Here is an 18,759-nt window from a genome sequence, read left to right as displayed (position 1 = left end):
CTGGCTGAGGAATTGGCCAAGACACCAGGGAGAATTACCCCACCCTTTTAAAAAGGTGTCATGGGATTGTTCACATCCACCTGAACTTCATTGGCGCCTACTTGTGACAATAAGCGATTATTATTATTGAAAGACAGGCAAGGTCTCAATTTGCCATCTCATCCAAGATGGCTCCTCTGGCATTGCAGCACTCCATCAGTACTGCATTCAAGTGTTGGCCTGGATTAGATTGTAGCATTGGTGAGTGATTGGCTTTGGGGAATGAGAGTGCAGGGATGATGGTGGCAAGGCACGGAAACATTGGGGAGATGTTTCTCGGATCCAGGTACCGGGGAATGGTACATTATACAAACAAAGTGAGTGGGGGGTGGGGGGGGGGGGGGGGGGACAGTGGTTGTGCTCTGGTGTGGCATTAGTTTGCAGATGGAAGTGTTAGAAATGTGGGATGCAAATCATTGCAGAGGGAGCTGCAGGGTTTAGGGGAAATCAGTAATGCGGGAGTGAATGGGCAAGTAGTATCTTCTCTTAAGTGTAACAGGTACTTCAGAGAACCTGAGAGTTCCTGCTATTGATCAGGAACTTTGCAATAGGAATTTTTAGTAAGGGGTGAGTCAACTGTCATTGAAAGTGGAAATTGCAATCAAAACTATGAGGTTTGCAGCAGTATGTTTTCCCGATATGAAACTATTCCTATTCAAATAGAGACACACAAACACATGCAGTCGTCCACTTTAGAATCTAATACTCAGTCATTAACCTGCCTGAAATATAAAAATATCCCCACAAAGAGACCATTGAACAGTATGGATGCAATCTCGGACTCATCAGACATTCATTAAAATGCACCGCAATCTCAGTGTTATTGTTTTGTCTTACTGTCCATGCATCACTGCATCTTTCCATACCTTGACGCACTATTTTTCTGTTTTATTCGCTGGTGTCCAGTATTGTCAAATAAATATCAACGTGGAAGCCCGTAGCTCGTTCAAAGCACAAAGCGGTTTCTGTCCCACGATGATGGCTGAAATGCAACTGGCACATTGTACCACTGCGGAATGAAGGTATCATGATTGCCGCCATGTTCCAAGTCTCCAAACTCCTAACTAACTGGAAAAGCCAGGTCCATCCCCAGTGTTCATGCGCTCCACCCTGATTGGCCGTCCAGGTCACTTGACCTTCCAGGAACTTGCCCCCTTAAAGGGTCACAACTCTCCTCCTTTAAGTTCCTGATTAACACATTTCAATAACACTGGAATTATTTACAGTAATATACAACAGATGGATCTGATCACAGTCTCTCATTAAATGAATTAGTCGCGGACATCCTGACCCTTTTGAACTATTTTAAGTTCAACCAATTAAACTAAATCAAACAAACCGAGGACGAATTAAAACATCAAATCAGAATGTTCTTGACCCTTTGAGAGTGTTGTAACCTACTAACAGCCGCTTCAGTAGTCGAGGTAACTGTGGCGTGATCCTTAACAGGTTGGCTCTCGATTTGCTAAGGTAACCCGTGCAGATATTTTCCTCAGTTCCCCCTGGAACATTTCTGGTTTCTTCCTTGGGATAACTTGCTACAGCATTACTTACATCTGTAGAAATCTCGCTTACAGGCCAGCTAGGGCCAGGCTGATCTGCTGCTTCTGTGTGTGGTTCTTTTCTTCCCAAATGGTCCAGATGCTTCTTTCTTCCTTGTACTGTTCCTGGGATACAATTTAGGCCAACCCAAAATAATTCACATTCCAAATCGTTCACCTCAAATATTCTCCTAGTTTTCTTTGAGGCGTGATGTTTTTTCTGTGTGTTCTGTTTAACCTCTACCCTACCCGTCCAATTCAGAATCACAAGATCCAACCAAGTCCTAATGTGCGTTTCCATTAGTAACTCGATGGGTGTAACACCTGTGATGACATGAGGTGCAGTTCGATAGATGAGCAGAAAACCTGCCAGTCTGAGTTGATGGGGTGCAGATAACTGTTTCTTCATGTTGGCTTTGAATGTTTGAAGGGCTCTCTCTGCCATTCCATTTGAAGCAGGGTGGAAGGGAGCCATTCGAATATGTTGAACACTGTTGTCTTATAAACTTCTTATAAAATTCTTCACTAGTTAAAGCAGTCCCACTATCTGAGACCAGAACCTCAGGCAACCCGTGGGCGGTGAATGTCTGTTGCAATTTCTTCACCATTGCTGATGAGGTTGTGGACATCATTTTAAGTATGTCCAACCAAGTGGAGTGAGCATCTATGATGAGCAAGAACATGGAGTCCATAAATGGATCATAAAATCAACATGCAGTTGCGCCAAGATCAACCTTGCCTCTGCCAAGGGCTCATTATGGCCATGAAATCCACTGTAGGCAGACTGTAGGAGCCATGCTGAGATGAAAAAACAGAAAGATTGAAGTATCTATTACAGACTTCACTGTGTAAAAATCAGTCTCATTGTTTAAACCCATTCAAAAATTTAAAAATCCCCTCAAACACTTAATGCAGCATAAAAGCAAACATTTGTTTGTATTCAGAGCAATCAAAGAGAGCTAACCCCATGATAATCCCTTTAAACTGAATTTACAGCATCTAATGAGATAATGATAGGTTACAGAAATCAGTTATATGATAATGATATCCTTTAGGGTTATGCCAGCTAACAGCAAATGAAACTCCAGGAACTGGATTTTTTCAACTCCGAGACGCAGCAATCTATTTTCCCCCAAAATTAAAGGGCAAGAGATTTCAATTACTTGACATTTTGACAGTTCCACAGACTTTGGGCGGGCTATTTCCATTTTATCACAGAGTGAGGCAGTGGGCGGGAAAACCAGCATTGAAGCCAATGCTCCACTGGTGGTATTCCCCACATATCGTGAGGAACGTTGAAATAAAAAACAAGAGGCGGATTCCACAATGTCACACTGGCAGGGCTGGGTGGCTTTGATTGAGCCCAACCCACAAGCAACTTAGTTTTTTTAAACATCGGAGTACAATTTTTAATGCCGCCCCAATACAAAACCTAACAATATGGAATCCCCTCCCCCGCCCTACACGCAATATTCTTCCATCACTGCCCAGGCAGTGTCAGGGGCAATGTCAAGGGGAAGTGCCAGGGGCAGTATCCTCCTCTACGCATCCCTCCCCCTGAGTGTTGCACTAACCTGAGCTCCCTGACCTGTCTGCCCATCAGTTGCACGCCATGGGAGACCAGTCATAATTCATGCCTACATGCCCTCATGCCAACGTGAATGGATTATGTAATGATAGGGTTATCAGGCGTAGAGGACCAATAATTTGATTAAAATTTATAATTATAGGGTTCTTGAAATTGAACATCGGGAATCCCATTCCGTCAATGGCTGGAGGGGGGGGACGGGGGGAGGGGACAATCGCCTCACGTCCTTACGTTGGTGTGAAACGTGGCTTGGATATCTAGTGGGATTTTATGCTCCCATTACCAATCCCACAAGAGCAGAAAATCGCCCCCTTTTTTGAGTCTACTCTTAAAACGTGTAAGTTACACACCACGGAAACTAATCACTCTGTGGCCGAAATCGGGGTCTGTTTGAACTGAGCACTGAGTGCCCCCCCCAGTGGTCCGACCACCCACCTCCCAAGAGAACACCTTGGAGGAATGCTCTGAGGAGACCACCACATTAGTGGCACGGCTGTGAGTCCCACCCTCCACCAACGCATGGACACACACCTCGGTAGACGACAGTAGTGGTCAGGCGTCTGGGGCACATGCTGGTGAGCACCTCAGAATTGCTGATACACGTCAGAAGGAGGCAGGAACATCCAGGTGAGATAACATGTGCCCATGTGCCTTTGATTAGATCGTTGACAGTTTGCGGTACATATTGAGAGAGCAGTTAGCAAAGCATGTGGAATCTTCCACTCCACAAATAGAGGCGTTCATAACAAAAGCAGGGAAGCTTTGATGGTTGGACCCCAACCAGAGCTTAAAGACTAGGAGATCGGACGATGACTCGGTATAAGGGCTTTGCGAAAGAAATGCAGAGGGAATGTGGTAAGGACGGGCGGTATTAGAAACATAGAAACATAGAACACTACAGCGCAGTACGGGCCCTTCGGCCCTCGATGTTGCGCCGACCTGTGAAACCATCTGAAGCCTATCTGACCTACACTATTCCATTTTCATCCATATGTCTATCCAGTGACCACTTAAATGCCCTTAAAGTTGGCGAGTCTACTACTATTGCAGGCAGGGCGTTCCACACCCCTACTACTCTCTGAGTAAAGAAACTGCCTCTGACATCTGTCCTATATCTCTCACCCCTCAATTTAAAGCTATGTCCCCTCGTGTTGGTCATCACCATCCGAGGAAAAAGACTCTCACTGTCCACCCTATCTAACCCTCTGACTATCTTATATGTCTCTATTAAGTCACCTCTCAGCCTTCTCCTCTCTAACAAAAACAACCTCAATTCCCTGAGCCTTTCCTCGTAAGACCTTCCCTCCATACCAGGCAACATCCTAGTAAATCTCCTCTGAACCCTTTCCAAACCTTCCACATCCTTCCTATAATGTGGTGACCAGAACTGCACGCAGTACTCCAGGTGTGGCCGAACCAGAGTTATGTACAGCTGCAGCATGACCTTGTGGTTCCGAAACTCAATCCCCCTGCTTATAAAGGCTAGCACACCATATGCCTTCTTAACAGCCCTATTAACCTGGGTGGCAACTTTCAGGGATTTATGTACCTGGATGCCGAGATCTCTCTGTTCATCTACACTACCAAGAATCTTGCCATTAGCCCAGTACTCTGCATTCCTGTTACTCCTTCCAAAGTGAACCACCTCACACTTTTCCGCATTAAACTCCATCTGCCACCTCTCAGCCCAGCTCTGCAGCTTATCTATGTCCCTCTGTATCCTATAACATCCTTCAGCACTATCCACAACTCCACCGACCTTCATGTCATTTGCAAATTTACTAACCCATCCTTCTACACCCTCTTCCAGGTCATTTATAAAAATGACAAACAGCAGTGGCCCCAAAACAGATCCTTGCGGTACACCACTAGTAACTGAACTCCAGGATGAACATTTGCCATCAACCACCACCCTCTGTCTTCTTTCAGCTAGCCAATTACTGATCCAAACCGCTAAATCACCTTCAATTCCATACTTCCTTATTTTCTGCAATAGCCTACCGTGGGGAACCTTATCAAACGCCTTACTGAAATCCATATACACCACATCAACAGCTTTACCCTGATCCACCTGTTTGGTCACCTTCTCAAAAAACTCAATAAGGTTTGTGAGGCATGACCTACCCTTCACAAAACCGTGTTGAGTATCGCTAATCAACTTGTTCTTTTCAAGATGATTATAAACCCTATCTCTTATAACCTTTTCCAACATTTTACCCACAACCGAAGTAACGCTCACAGGTCTATAATTACCAGGGTTGTCTCTACTCCCCTTCTTGAACAAGGGGACAACATTTGCTATCCTCCAGTCTTCCGGCACTATTCCTGTCGACAAAGACGACATAAAGATCAAGGACAAAGGCTCTGCAATCTCCTCCCTGGCTTCCCAGAGAATCCTAGGATAAATCCCATCTGGCCCAGGGGACTTATCTATTTTGACATTTTCTAAAATTGCTAACACCTCCTCCTTTTGAACCTCAATTCCATCTAGCCTGGTCGACTGAACCTGAGTGTTCTCCTCGACAACATTGTCTTTCTCCAGTGTAAACACTGACGAAAAATACCCATTTAATGCTTCCCCTATCTCCTCTGATTCCACACACAACTTTCCACTACTATCCTTGATTGGCCCTAATCTTACTCGAGTCATTCTTTTGTTCCTGATATACCTATAGAAAGCCTTAGGGTTTTCCTTGATTCTATCCGCCAACGACTTTTTGTGTCCTCTCCTCGCTCTTCTTAACTCTCCCTTTAGGTCCTTCCTGGCTAACTTGTAACTCTCAAGTGCCCTAACTGAGCCTTCATGTCTCATCCTAACATAAGCCTTCTTCTTCCTCTTGACAAGTGCTTCAACTTCCTTAGTAAACCACGGCTCCCTTGCTCGACAACTTCCTCCCTGCCTGACATGTACATACTTATCAAGGACACGCAGTAGCTGTTCCTTGAAAAAGCTTCACATTTCGATTGTACCCATCCCCTGCAGTTTCCTTCCCCATCCTATACCTCCTAAATCTTGCCGAATAGCAACATAATTGCCTTTCCCCCAGCTATAATTCTTGCCTTGCGGTATATACCTATCCCTGCCCATTGCTAAAGTAAACATAACCGAGTTGTGATCACTATCACCAAAGTGCTCACCTACATCTAAATCTAACACCTGGCCGGGTTCATTACCCAGTACCAAATCCAATGTGGCCTCGCCCCTTGTTGGCCTGTCTACATACTGTGTCAGAAAACCCTCCTGCACACACTGCACAAAAACTGACCCATCTATAGTACTCGAACTATAGTATTTCCAGTCAATATTTGGAAAGTTAAAGTCCCCCATAACAACTACCCTGTTACTCTCGCTCCTGTCAAGAATCATCTTTGCAATCCTTTCCTCTACATCTCTGGGACTATTCGGAGGTCTATAGACAACTCCCAACAGGGTGACCTCTCCTCTACTGTTCCTAACCTCGGCCCATACTGCCTCAGTAGACGAGTCCTCAAGCGTCCTTTCTACCGCCGTAATACTTTCCTTGATTAACAATGCCACACCCCCCCCTCTTTTACCATCTTCTCTGTTCTTACAGAAACATCTAAATCCTGGAACCTGCAACAACCATTCCTGTCCCTGCTCTACCCATGTCTCCGAAATCGCCACAACATCGAGATCCCAGGTACCAACCCATGCTGCAAGCTCACCCACCTTATTCCGGATGCTCCTGGCGTTGAAGTACACACACTTCAAACCAGCGTCCTGCTTGCCGGTGCCCTCTTTCGAACTTTTAACCCTATCCTTGACCTCACTACTCTCAACATCCTGTACACTGGGACTACAATTTAGGTTCCCATCCCCCTGCTGAATTAGTTTAAACCCCCCCGAAGAGCACTAGCAAATCTCCCTCCCAGGATATTGGTACCCCTCTGGTTCAGGTGAAGACCATCCTGTTTGTAGAGGTCCCACCTACCACAGAATGAGCCCCAATTATCCAGGAAACCAAAACCCTCCCTCCTGCACCATCCCTGTAGCCACGTGTTCAACTCCTCTCTCTCCTTATTTCTCACTTCGCTAGCACGTGGCACGGGTAACAACCCAGAGATAACAACTCTGTTTGTTCTAGCTCTCAGCTTCCACCCTAGCTCCCTGAATTTCTGTCTCAAATCCCCATCTCTCTTCCTACCTATGTCGTTGGTACCTATGTGGACCACGACTTGGGGCTGCTCCCCCTCCCCCTTAAGGATCCCAAAAACACGATCAGAGACATCACGAACCCTGGCACCTGGGAGGCAACACACCAACCGTGAGTCTCTTTCGTTCCCACAGAACCTCCTGTCTGTTCCTCTAACTATGGAGTCCCCAATGACAAGTGCTCTGTTCCTCTTCTCCCTTCCCTTCTGAGCAACAGGGACAGACTCTGTGCCAGAGACCTGCGCCCTATTGCTTCCCCCTGGTAAGTCGTCCCCCGCAACAGTATCCATTCTCCGCTAAGGCCAAAAATCGCGGAGGCCATCGTGAACTCGGCCGTGGTTCACGACAGCCTCGGGGACCGCTCCCCGCACCTAATTCATCCCCACCCGGGGGGCTAGGAGCGGGCCCCCGTCGTTCCCGGCCACCAGAAATGACGCGCGAACGGCGCTTTTCATGATGTCATCTGCGCATGCGCGGGTTGCCAGTTCCAACCTGCGCATGCGCAGAAGACATCACCGTGCAGATGGCACGAACCCGCGCATGCATGGTGCCGTCTTTCTCCACTGCCGCCCGGCAAGACATGGCAGCTTGATCTTGCCGGGCGGCGGAGGGGAAAGAGTGCGTCCATTTTGGACGCTGGCCCGACGATCGGTGGGCACCGATCGGGGCCTGTCCCCTCCGGAGCACAGTCGCGGTGCTCCCATTCAAATCGGGCCCCTAGATGCCCCAAACGGGCAACTGCCGCCCGTTTCACGAATGCAGCGACCAGGTTTGGTTGCTGCCGTGGTGAAACGGGCGTGAAGGGCCTGCCGCTCGGCCCATTGGGCTCGGAGAATTGCCGTTCACCGCGAAAAACGGCGAGCGGCGATTCTTCGGGGGGGGGGGGGGGGGGGGGGGGACCGCGGGGGCGCCCGGGGGGCGTACAAAATGTCGGGAGGCCCTCCCGCGATTCTCCAAGGCCGCGTGGGGAGCGGAGAATTCCGCCCGACATTTTTCCACAGCAAGTGGTAATGACTGGAACTCACGGCCTATGAGAGCAGCGGAATTGGTGATGTGAATGGTGGATGGACACTTGAAGGAAATAAAGTTACCGGGCTACAGAGAGAGACACTGATTAGATTGGAAGTGACAAGGACAAGGACAAGGAATTGAAGCAAAAATATGAGCTTCTTAATGCCGTTATTGGTACTAAATATTTCCCCCTTCCACTCTCCTAATGTGCAAGGAAGTGTTGATCGTGCAAGTGATAGCGCTGTCTGAAACATCTCAGCTGCACACTCGCCAGCTGGATAAAGGAGGTATAGAAAAGGGCTAAACTAGATGAACTAAAGAAATAGATAATTAAACATGTTGCATCAAGGCAAACTTCTGATGCAGCTCCTGAAAGCCAATCAATCAGCCCCATAAATTATTTTTATACTTTTTATTCGGTTGTTGCCACAGTGTATGTAAAAAACGGACTCATAGGTAATTAATATTCATAATCAATAACAAATCCATCCATTTTTGTTTAATCTGTTTTTGGTATAAATTGATTTGAATATTGTGGTTGTTGAATTATAACTGATTTTAATATTTATTTAAAAATAACAGGCCAGTTTATTTTCATGAGGGAGATCATCCAGAAGATATCTCAGGGATATGTTGGAAATGCGGTGTGTACAGAGTGAGTGCATGATAAAATTTGAGCCTTAGGTTTTTTTGAGATTTATGTATCTGCTTTCAGGAACCCTATCAAATAGTGCAGGCTATGAACATGGTCATCTTCACCTCAAAGAAGGGACAGCTTTAAGACATTTTAAGCAACATCAAGTGACCATGAGGTTTTATGGCTGTAATAAATCTTTAAAGAGAATTGAGATCAATGAGGAATTGCTCCCAGTGCGATGGATAAAAGGAGAGAAGTGGTTCAATGGCAATTAGAATCTGTATGCTGGGAGGTAATCCCTGTTACGGTTTTGTTGATCTCTGCAGTTGAAGACACAATATTGATGGCTGAATGAATCTCACTTGATTTAAACTCCAGTTCCTAAGCTCCAGCCTGCGTGTCTAATTGACCACATGGGTTTGGATTCCGCTTTACTTTGTTACAGTGGCTACACATCAAGACCACAGAAATTACTCCTCCCACGAAGTTACTTATAACTTTGCCACATACATAACTTCTCCAAGTACCAGGAATATTGGGGAGCACAGGGTTTAGTGAGAGGGAGGAATGGAAAGGAAATCAGTACCAGCAGTGAAATGGTGTTGGGGAAATTGATGGGATTGAAGGCCGATAAATCCCCAGGGCCTGAGAATCTACATGCTCGAGTACGGAAGGAAGCGGTCCTAGAAATAGTGGATGCATTGATGGTCATCTTCCAAGATTCTATAGACTCTGAAACAGTTCCTACAGATTGGAGGGTAACTAATGTAACTCCACTATTTAAAAAGGGAGGTAAAGAGAAAACAAGAAATTATAAAAGAAAATTACCGTGGATGCTGGAATCAAAAACAAAAACAGAAAATGCTGGACAATCTCAGCAGGTCTCACAGCATCTGTGGAGAGAGAGAAGGGAGCTAACATTTCGGGTCTGGATGACTCTTGTCAAAGCTGTCAGCTGGTAACTTTGACAGGAAGTTATAGATCAGTCAGCCTTGTGGTGATATGCCTATGGACGATATCATAGATGGATGGTGCGTGGCCTCCAACCAGAAGGTGGCGGTGCAGACACACCATGCTGTCTCAAGACCAAGGTCACGTGACCAGTGACTCTCATATAAGGGGAGACACTTCCGGCCATGAGGGGAAGACTGCAGATGGTAATAAGACTTACAAGTGAATGGTCGATGCTCGGTGCAGTTCCAGAGGGGTAAAAAGCAGACTCCATGATAACGTGCTCTGTAACAGATTCTTACTACACGAGACTCAATAAAGTTCTGGTTTGGACAAGTCTAGGTGTTTAGTGGATTCTTTCATGAGGTATAGAAGACCAAACACGTTGGGCGCGATTCTCCGCACCCGCGAAAAATCGCGAAACTGTCGTAAAAAACGTGCGCGTTTTACGACGGTCGTGAAGGGTCCATTTCCCGACGTATTCACTTCCGGGAAATGGGCTAGTAACGCGGCCGCGTCAATCACGTGCGCGATGACGACGGAACGCGGCGACGACACGATCACGCCCACGTGACGCCGCCCGACGCCATAAAAAGGCGCGGGTGAGCACAGGATCTGTCGGCCATGATGTCGGAGCCCAGGAGAGCTGCACCTCGTTTTGTTGAGGCCGATGTCAAGACTCTGCTCGATGCTGTCGAGCAGAGGAGGGGCATCATCCGCCCGCGGAGAGGGCATCGCCAACCTGCCAGCGCGGTACGCCAGGCCTGGCGTGAGGTGGCCGCTGCCGTCAGTGCTGTGGGGCAGACCCCTCGCTCTGCAGAGCAGTGCCGGAAAAAGCTACATGACCTCACCAGGGCTGCCAGGGTAAGTGCCAAGAAGGTGCCCCCTGGTCACAACCATCCCTCCCCCCCCTTTACTTAATCACCCACCTCCCCCCCTGGCACGGGGGGTGGAGGGGGATTGGGCCAGAGTTATTTGAGGATGGTTCACAAAGTTGTCACAGACCCAGCGCTCTGGCCCCGTGGAGAGATGCAATCGTCTTTTGACAACTTGACCCCCAAACTGTGCCAGTATCTGAACGGACTGCTGATACCTGCCGTATTGTAATGGTCTACCTATGTACCCTCCCCCAACAGGCCAAGTCCGCTCACAACAACCGTGAGCGGCACAAGACTGGAGGGGGTTCGCTCAACCTGCACCCCCTCACCACCTTTGAGCAGAGGGCACTGGACCTTGTTGGGGGGTCTGCCACCCGGGATGTCGCGCTATGCGAGGTTGGCGGATCTGCAGCAAGTGAGACAACCCTCCTTGACAAACACCCACCCCTCCCCCATCCTCTGTCCCTTCACACACCCTGCCCACTGGGATACCTCCCCCATCCTCTGTCCCTTCACACACCCTGCCCACTGGAATACCTCCCCCATCCTCTGTCCCTTCACACGCTGCCCACTGGGACCGTCCAGCGGCCTGCCGAGCAAATCTAAATAACCCGTCTCATTCTCTTCCCTAGGATGTGATGCTGAACGACCAGGGCCGTCTGGCTGCAGACGGACACAGGCATCTGCCGCCACCTGACCCGGGGCCGCACGACAGAGGGTGCCCGATCAGCGGGGAGTCCCATCCTCCCCAACCCAATCTGCGGATCAGGACGCCCAGAGGGTGGCGAGAACACAACCCCCGGAAATGGCCAGGGATAACCCTCCGGACTCTAAGCAGTCCCACACCATTGAGGAGGGGCTAAATTGCGAAAACATCGGGCTTGCGGCACTGCTATCTCCCACAACATCCATCATCCCAGAGACACTCACCCCGGCGGGCCTATTTAGTGATGAGCCTCCTGGGTCACAGTCTGGTTCGCACATCACAGCTGAGCAGGTACAGCAGGTGGAGGTCGGAGCAACCGAGGGCCCGGACTCGCGGAGGCCAGACCAGGCCCAGGATGCAGCTGGCTCCCAGACGTTTTCGGAATTCCTGGAGTTTCTCAACCCACCCGCACAGCCGTGCCTCAAGAAACCCAGGGAAACAACGACGGGATGAGGGCTTCCTTCCAGACTCTGCAGACGCTGTTAGAGGAGTCGAACCGCGTCCACGAGCAGGGAGTGGTGCCGCTCATGGCAGAGACCCAGTCCGACACCGCACGGATGGCATCCGCGGTGGAGGCAATGGGTCAGGTGATGCAAGGCATTGGGGTTCATATGCACGCGTCATCCTCGGCCCTGGACAGGGTTGCCCTCTCACAGGCAGCAATGTGCCAGAGGCAAAACGACATTGCCGGCGCCCTGCAGGCCTTGGCACAGTCTCACCAGGTCATTGGCCAGTCGCAGCAGTCAGTCGCCGAGAGCATCAACCGCCTGACACATGTGCTGGATGGCGTCGTGCACTCACAGGTTGAGATCGCACAGTCCCTGGAGGGAATGTCTAACTCCCTGGACTCTGTCTCTGCAAACCTTCGGATCCTGGTGGATACCGTTGCAGGCCTCCAGGACTGGCAGCGCCAGGTGTCGGTGGTGCGACGGGGCACCTCCCCGCTTGCACCTCTGTCCCAAAGTGAGGCCCGGGGGCCACCGGGCTCCCAGAGGGAGGAGGAGGTTTCGGGGCCTGTCCCATTAAGTCCATCACGGGACTTCCCGGAATTCTCGGCCTCCCCCCGTCCCATCCCTGGTGCATCGGGTGGGCAGCAGGCAGAGCAGGGTGGCACAATGTCACACGAGACGCCCGCAGAGCAGCCTGGCCCATCAAGGCCGGGTCGCCCCAGGAAACGCTTGGCCAAGGAGAAACGAGTCGAGGGGGGCGATTCGCAGCAATCCTCCTCCACTCCTGCTGTATCATCTGGGGAATCACTTAGACGTAGTGGTAGGGCCCGTAAGGCAACTAAGATAGACACTGAGTAAGTTGGCACGGGTGAAGGGCACAGTTTAGTTGTAGGGGCTAGGGCACCTGTAAATAATTGTTAACATTAAACGCACTGTTCCACCTTACTTGTAATACCGTGTGATTGTTCCACAGCCACAGGATTTGTGATGGTGACCGAGTGTCGCTGGGGTTGACGAGTGGTGAAACTTCGGTGCCGGGTGTGCAGTCCCTGCCCCTCCCCCCACCCCCTCCCACAGCTAGCCCACGCGGGCACGTGATGGAGTGTCAGTGACGATCTCAGCGGCCACCAAGGTGGATGGTTCAGCTATTGCCATGGGTCAGACTCTCTCTAACGATTCTGAGCTCACAGCTCATCGCAGAGCGGGCTGTCATAATTCCACATGGCACTGATCACACCCGCTGACACAGCCATCAATGTTGTGCCATACCGTCTGGACCCAGTGGTAAGGGTGATGTCTAAGTGGAGCAGTGTACACTGAGAGGGGGTTGTGGTGGTGGCAGTTGTGTGTTGACCCTCTGCACGACTAGCGATGCAGGTGGTGGTTTGGTGTTCAGAGGGGACGTCACATGCGACGCGTGAGCCGTGCTGCCACCAAGGCGTCGCGTGCCCGCCGTCCTCGCCGGGTCTGTCGTGCCGCCTCCTGGACATCACCAGCACCTGGGTCGTGTCTGCGTGCTGCGCCCGCCACTCCACCAGCCTCCTCCTCCTCCCTCTCCTCCTCCTCCTCCTCCTCCTCCTCCTCCTCCGTGCTGGCACCACTGCCACTGGCTTCTCCCTCCGCCTCCTGCAGCAGGTCATCTCCCCTCTGCATCGCGATGTTGTGCAGCGCACAGCAGACCACTACAATGCGAGCGACCCTTTCGGCCTGGTACTGCAGGGCACCTCCGGAGCGGTCCAGGCACCTGAATCTCATCTTCAGGAGGCCAAGGCAGCGCTCCACCACACCCCTGGTTGCTGCATGGGCCTCGTTGTATCGTGTTTCCGCATTGGTCTGAGGCCTCCGTATAGGGGTCATCAGCCAAGACCTCAGCGGATAACCCCTGTCGCCTAGCAACCAGCCCCTCAGCCGGGGGGGACGTCCCTCAAACATCGCAGGGATGAACGACTGCGCCAGTATGTAGGAGTCATGCACACTCCCTGGGAACCTTGCAGAGACATTCATGATCCTAATGTGGGGGTCACATGCCACCTGGATATTCATGGAGTATGTCCCCCTTCTGTTTGTGAACACATCCCTGTCCCCTGCAGGCAGGCGCATGGGGACGTGAACACAATCAATTACCCCCTGCACCCTCGGTATCCCGGCCACGCTGGCAAATCCACGAGCTTGTGAGTCTTGACTTGCTTGGTCCTCGGGAAAGGTGATGTAGCGGTCCGCGATGGCATAGAGTGTGTCGGTCACATCCCGGATACACCTGTGGACCGATGACTGGGAGATCCTGGAGACGTCCCCGCTCGGAGACTGGAAGGAGCCGGTTGCATAGAAGTTAAGAGCGACCGTCACCTTGATGGCAACCGGGATCGCGTGTCCTCCCCCCGTTCCACGTGGGGCGAGGTGCGACAGGAGTTGGCAGATATGTATCACCGTCTGCCTACTCAGCCGGAGTCTCCTCCTGCAGATGATGTCCGTCATTGTTAGGAAAGAGACCCGGACACGGTACACCCTCGACTTTGGTTGTCGCCTCTGGCGCCGTGGCTGCACCCTCACTCTCTCCTCTTCCTCTTCCTCCTCCTCCTCCTCCCCATGCTGCTCGACGACTGGCAACTCCTCGGCCCTTCCCTCTGCTGCTGCAGCTGGCCCTGCATCCACTGCGGGTTGTGGGTGTGGATGCTGCTGCATCTCCAAATGCAGTGCAGCAACCCCAACCACTGCGCAGAACATAGCCGTTCTGTTCACATACATTGTGCTAACCTACAGAAGGGTGGTGGGGGCAGAGAAACGGGACATGTTAGACGGAGGTTAGTCGACACCTTGGCAGCTGCCTGCCACGGGATACCTGTGTGTCCCGGTGGCCTGGTCGCGCTGCTGACACGCGGGCAGCCTAACCCCTGGTCACTTTCTGCATCCAACGGCCAGTAAACTATGTCCCCCTCATGGGTGCGTCAGTGGCCTGTGGCCGTAAGCCACAGGGCAACCAGCAGCTGTGTCCTCGTGAGCGGCATGCCATGGCATGGTGGCAGACATTTTGTTACGGGGTTGGACGGCTCACTCGCTCACTCTCTACCTAACCCCCCCCACTCCCACTCCACCCCCGTCTCCCCCACTCCCCCCCTGTCTCCCCCACTCCCCCCATCTCCCCCACTCACCCCCGTCTCCCCCACTCCCCCCCGTCTCCCCCACTCCCCCCCGTCTCCCCCACTGCCCCCTCCGTCTCCCCCACTCCCCCCCCCCATCTCCCCCACTCCCCCACTCTCCCCCCGTCTCCCCCACTGCCCCCTCCGTCTCCCCCACTGCCCCCTCCGTCTCCCCCACTGCCCCCTCCGTCTCCCCCACTGCCCCCTCCGTCTCCCCCACTGCCCCCTCCGTCTCCCCCACTCCCCCCCATCTCCCCCACTCCCCCACTCCCCCCCCATCTCCCCCACTGCCCCCTCCGTCTCCCCCACTGCCCCCTCCGTCTCCCCCACTGCCCCCTCCGTCTCCCCCACTGCCCCCGCTCTGGACCCCCCCCCCCCCTCCCGTTCTCAGGGATGCCTTCTCCGTTGTGGCCAGACTCGAACGGTGCGCTGAGCGGCGCGCTGAGCGGTGCGCTGAGCGGTGCGCTGAGCGGTGCGCTGAGCGGTGCGCTCACCTGCTCCAAGCTGTCGTCAGCCAGCACGACTGGTTGACGAACTTAAATAGCAGGTGTGTTTCACGCTGTGCAAACAGGGCGCGATGACGTCGGGACTTCGGCCCATCCGGGACGGTGAATAGCGGGGGGGGGGGCTATTAGTGGCGAATCTGGTCGTGTCGGGGGCGGGAAGGAGGCGTTTGTCGGGAATTGCGACTCCGAGATTTTGCGGGGTTCGGAGAACAGCGGGAGGGCGTCGGAACAGCGTCGCCGTAAAAATTTACGACCCCCGCTATTCTCCGCACCGTCGTGAGTGCGGAGAATCGCGCCCAACAAGCCTGACATTGGGAGTGGGGAAAATGCAAGAGTAAATGATAAGAGATTCAAGAGTAGAGCACTTAGAAAACATGGAATAGCCCTCCTTGTCAGCTGGGGAACGGTGAGGACTTGTGTGTGGGGGGGAGGGGCATTTTCACTAAACGGTGGCCTGATAGTTGGATCCTGATGGAATTGAGCGAGCTCACTGCCATGCATAAATTTATATGGTTAAGGAGTGAGACTTGCACCTGGACGCTGCTCCTAGTGCTGACGGAGACCAGTCCCCATTCCCGGCTGGCAGAAGCACTTGGGCTTCAGAACAGAGAATCCTAGCCAAAGACTAGGAATAAATAGGGCTTTTTCCAAATGGCAGGCAGTGACTAGTGGGGTACCACAGGTTCAGTGCCAGGACCCTGGTGTTGACAAAAGGGGCTGGTTTAGCACACTGGGATAAATCATTGGCTTTTAAAGCAGACCAAGGCAGGCCAGCAGCATGGTTCAATTCTCGTACCAGCCTCCCTGAACAGGCGCCAGAATGTGGCGACAAGGGGCTTTTCACAGTAACTTCATTGAAGCCTACTTGTGACAATAAGCCATTTTCATTTCATTTCATTTCAAATGTATCAATGATTTAGATGAGGGAACCAATTGTAATAACACCAATTTGCAGATGACACAAAGCTGGGTGGGAGGGTGAGCTGTGAGGAGGATGCAGAAATGCTTTAGTGTGATTTGGATAAGAGTGGGCAAATACATGGCAGATGTATAAATGTGAGGTTATCCACTTTGCTAGTAAAAACTGGAAGGCAGATTATTATCTGAATGGCCATAGATTGCGAGACGGAAATGTGCAATGAAACCTGGGTGTCTTTTTACACCAGCCGCTAAAAGTAAACATGTAGGTGAAACGGGCGTTAAAGGGGCAAATGGTATGTTTGCCTTCATAGCGAGAGGATTCGAGGAACAGTGATGTCTTGATGCAATTATACAGGGCCTTGGTGAGACCACACCTGGAATATTAGTTGCAGTTTTGTTCTCCATATCTGAGAAAGGATGTTCTTGCTCTAGAGGGAGTGCAAAAAGGTTTATCAGACTGATTCCTGGGATAGCAGGACTGACGTATGAGGAGAAAGTGTGTTGGTTAGGATTATTTTCATTGGAGTTCAGATGAATGACGAAGGGGTAGGGGTTGGTTTTATAGAAACCTAGGAACCAAATCATTCTATGTTTTCAAAAAGGAGTTAGTTATAGCTTTTGGGCTAAAAGGATCAAAAGGTATAGGGGGATAGCAGGATTAGGTTACTGAGTTGGGTGATCAGCCATGATCGGATGACGGAGCAGGCTCGAAGGGCCGAATGGCCTCCTCCTGCTCCTATTTTCTATGGCTCTAATACTTTTTCAGGAATAGTGGGGAGAAGAAAGCCGTAAAACAAGGAAGAGTTTGAACAATAGATGATCTTCGGCGGCATAATAGCACAGTGGTTATCACTGTTGCCTTACAGCTCCAGGGTCCCACGTTCGATTCCCAGCTTGGGACACTGTCTGTGCAGAGTGTGCACGTTTTCCTTGTGTCAGCGTGGGTTTCCTCTGGGTGCTCGGGTTTCTTCCCACAGTCCAAAGATGTGCAGGCTGGGTGGATTGGCCATGCTAAATTGCCCCTTAGTGTCTAAAAAGGTTGGGTGGAGTTACTGGGTTATGGAGATAAGGTGGCGGTGTGGGATTAGATAGGGTGCTCTTTCCAGGGGCCGGTGCAGACTTGATGGGCCGAATGGCCTCTTTCTGCACTGTAAATTCTATGATTCTATGATTAAAGAGATGCGAGCTTAAACGGGACAAAACCTGAGCCATCAAACCCACTAAGGGAAGGGTATAAACAAGCAGAACTCCAGGGGTTGAATTCCATAATTTCCTGACTTAATTAATCATTTTTAATTATACATACAAGTGGAACTCAACTATCAATATCCTGATGTAAGTAACTCACCTCCTGACTTCCCACACCTGTCCACCATCTGACAGGCACAAGCCAGGAGTGTGATGGAATACTCTCCACTTGCCTGGATGAGTGTAATTGCAACAACAGTCAAGGAGCTTGATACCATCCAGCACAAAGCAACCAACTTGATTGGCATCCTATCCTTAGCACACTGGGCTAAATCGCTGGCTTTTAAAGCAAACCAAGGCAGGCCAGCAGCACGGTTCATTTCCCGTACCAGCCTCCCCGGACAGGCGCCGGAATGTGGTGACTAGGGGCTTTTCACAGTAACTTCATTGAAGCCTACTCGCGACAATAAGCGATTTTCATTTCATTTTTCATAAACATCACTCCCTCCACCGCCGATACACAGTAGCAGCAGTGTGTGCGAGCTACAAAAGGCACTGCAGTAACTCACCAAGGCTCCTTCGAGAGCACCTTCCAAACACCTGACCGCTACTATCTGGACATGGGCAGATGATACATGGAAAAATCACCCTCCAAGCCACTCACCATCCTGAACCTGGAACTATATCGCCGTTCCTTCGCTGTCACTGGGTCAAAATCCTGGAATTCCCTCCCTAGCAGCACTGTGGGTGTACCTACACCACATGGACTGCGGCAGTTTAAGAAGGCACCTCACCATCACCTTCTCAATGGCAAGTAGGGATCGGCAATCAATGAAGGCAAGCCAGAAAAGCCCTTGAATGAATTTTTAAACAGATACATTATTAACAAAGAAATTGTGTGCTAATATCTATGTTGGTATCTCTCAGCTCAAATAGAGCCATTTATATAATATAAGAGCAAATTATTGCGGATGCTGGAATCTGAAACAATAATAGAAAATGCTGGACAATCTCAGCAGATCAGATAGCATCC

At 50.9% G+C, this 18,759-nt stretch overlaps 1 long non-coding RNA gene across 1 annotated transcript in view; it reads left to right on the top strand.

Annotated features, from left to right (window-relative positions):
• LOC119970029 overlaps nucleotides 1-18,759 on the top strand; it is an 87,911-nt gene that overhangs the window by 10,449 nt on the left and 58,703 nt on the right. The window lies entirely within an intron of this gene.

This window comes from Scyliorhinus canicula, chromosome 8 (genome assembly GCF_902713615.1).
Source record: "Scyliorhinus canicula chromosome 8, sScyCan1.1, whole genome shotgun sequence".
Lineage (NCBI taxonomy): Eukaryota > Metazoa > Chordata > Chondrichthyes > Carcharhiniformes > Scyliorhinidae > Scyliorhinus > Scyliorhinus canicula.
Note: the sequence above shows the minus strand (reverse complement) of the source record. Positions and strands in the feature narration are given on the sequence as shown.